We start from the raw sequence: 3,000 nt of genomic DNA, 5'->3' as shown, positions 1-3,000 counted from the left end.
GGGGGGGTACAGATAATAGACCTTGTCAGGAGGAACAGAGCTGCTGCATGGGAACATATGGGGAGCAGCACTCCTTCAAGCTATCATTCGGTTTGAACATGAGATTTTAAATTACATTCTGGTTCCCATTTTTAATGGGGTTCAGCTAACCTCACTGACTTAAGAGCTCAGGGTAGAGGTATGTGATCTGGGTCCAGGAACTGGGTTTTAAAGCCAGATTTGCCAATCTGGCTAAATCCAGGTTTCGTGGATCAAATTAGAGAATTCTGGATCCAATCTGGGCCCCAGATCAAGACCTTCAGATAAATCCAGGAAATGCAGCTTTAGTCTTTTGGCTGCCTGTGTCCCTGGCTTCCCCTCATTTTTTTTCCAAGAGGGGACAGGGAGGAGGGAGGGAGGCAGAAGGGGGTGAGTGACAATGGTTCTATTGGATTAACAGTGCAATCCTAAACAGAGATACTCCAGTCTAAGCCCATTGAAATCAATGAGCTTAGACTGGAGTAACTCTGTTTACGATTGCATTGTAAGTTGCAACAGTGTCCTATGCTTCTTCAGTTTGGTTTTCGTGGACCCAACTGACTTGATTGTCTGGTGTGATGTTCATCCCCTTACTTTACTTTAGTTCTAGAAGGATTCCATTCCCTTGCTTTCTCTGGTTTGAGTTTGCACTGGGAGTGTGCCTTGGCCATTGGCAGCCTTGCCCCAGTGTGTTTTGGCCTGAGAGCCAGCTTTGACTCCCTCTCCTCCCTGCCATAGGAAACAATAGAGATTGGCTGGAGGCACCTTGTTCAGGGCCCATAGACTTGGATCCCAGGGTCCAATCTTCCTTATACTTGGTGTGTGTGTGTGGGGGGGGGGGCAGTCTTTAGTGGACAGTCAGGAGTACGTTCTCTGCAAATTTGGAGGAGTTTGCTTGAAAAAATGACACCACCCCCTTCAGTCTTCTGGGTAGGTTTCCCCATAGAGAATAATGGCCAGATAAATCAGGGATTCTCTAATCTTGCAGAACTGGGCTAGAGAATCTTACCTGGATTTCAGGGAACCCATGTTTTTTTGGATCCATGAAACCCAGCTCTGGATTACCCAGATTTTTTGGGGGGTGCACAGCCCTACTTAGGAGTTATACAGCATTAGTGCTGGAAAAGCAAGTTAATGCAGCAGCATAAAAATGCTTTTCCCCTCAACTTATTATAGCCTGGAAGATGGCCTCCAAGCTTCACTTCCACTGATTCAGCCTACTAGATCCATGCCATGGTAGCATCAACACAAGACTACTGTGATGCACTTCACATGGATTTCTCCTCGAAATCAACTGAGACACCAATTGCTGCAGAATGCCACAGTCTGGCTTTTATCAGGAGCTAGGCCCAGCATGCATATTACACCCATCCTGCAGTCATTCCATTGACTGCCCATCACTTACTGAGCTCAATTCAAGGCATTGGCTATCATACACAAAGCCTTTTGTGGCCTTGGACCCTCATATCCGCAAAACTTCCTCTCCACTTATGTCCCACTCTGACAATTTTGCTCACCTGAGCACAGCCTTCTGGAGGTGCCACCCTACGGATGAGCAGACTCAACAACTGCCTATAGTGTATTCCACCCTATGGAATGGCCTGCCTGACAAGTCAGGAAAGCTCCCACTAACCTCACATTTTGTAAACGATGTAAAACAGAATTGTTCAGGAAGGCATTTTTATTAAGGAAATAAGGCTACATCATAACAGATTGGTCCAGGAAAATCCATCATGGTTCTACTGATGTAATATCATGTTTTAACATGCTGTGTTTAATACTTATGCTTTGTTCAGATGACAGCTGAGTTTCAGAATTCTGCAATTCTAGTCTTATTAGATGTATCACCGTACTGATTGCATTTGTTTTGGCATTACACTAATTGTACTGCTTGCTCTACACTAGGGGGCCCTGGAACACAGCTTGGGGCTTATGAAGCCAAACAGATGGCGACATTTGCAAATCGAACCCTTGCAGTTTAAACTGGTTGACATCGGGGAAAGGTTATTGCAGGCACAGTACTGTAATTTTTATGCCTTGTAATCTACTTGCCTAAATAAGAAATGCTTCAAACTTATTTCACCCACTTGCACCACCCCACCAAGATCAACAATTTTACTATTACCTTCAGGTGTTATACTTAAACATAGTCACTCAAGGCCACTTCAAGTCAAGTTCTGGACTAACCTGAGAACTGTGGCCAGACCTCAGCCCCACAGAAGACCTGATGGTCACATGTAGACGTTGGGCAACAGCTCTTGGGACAGCTAGAATGAACAGCTGTGAGAGTCAGATGTCGGCTACCTTTACAGAAGAGTTCCATGACTGCATACAAGGGCTCCCTGTGCCAAGGTGGCCAATTAGTTTAGCACTCCATGAACAAAGGTAACCAAAACTGATACGCTACCCATGAAGTTACAGAGTGCCCAGTATGGGCAGGCCCAAGCTTATGGGGCAAACCTGGGTCAGCTCTAAAGAAGATAAGAAGATTGCAGTCTTCTTCTCACCCGAGCACAGAAAGCAACCCATGCAAAAAGCTCTTACTAGCTTTCATTGACTGCATTCAGGCTTGAAATACTTTTATCAAGATGTTTATGCTCTCAGTGTCAGTGACACTGTAGTCTCCTAGTTGTGTTCTGTGGTGTGTGTGTGTATACATACAGTAGCAACTCTGCTTGGCAGACAAGAAACAAAGCTTCCCCCAGTTCTGCATGTTCACAGCCCCTCTCCCCATTTTTTCCCCCTTGCCAGTGCTTTTGTTGGGGAAAAAAAGTTGGGAGCCCTAAATGAAACTCATAATATCAAGTAACCTTTATATATTGAGCCAACCCTACTATTTGACTATCAGTGCAATCCTAAACAGAGTTACACCTTTCTAACCCCAGTGAAGTCAGAGGGCGGATTTAGAAGGTGTAACTATGCTCAAGATTGCAGTGCTATCACAGAGTTTATTATGGCATGTAAAAAGAGAGTCTGAGTAAT

The sequence above is a fragment of the Eublepharis macularius genome, chromosome 4, assembly GCF_028583425.1.
Source record: "Eublepharis macularius isolate TG4126 chromosome 4, MPM_Emac_v1.0, whole genome shotgun sequence".
NCBI classification, from domain to species: Eukaryota; Metazoa; Chordata; class Lepidosauria; order Squamata; family Eublepharidae; genus Eublepharis; species Eublepharis macularius.
Note: the sequence above shows the minus strand (reverse complement) of the source record.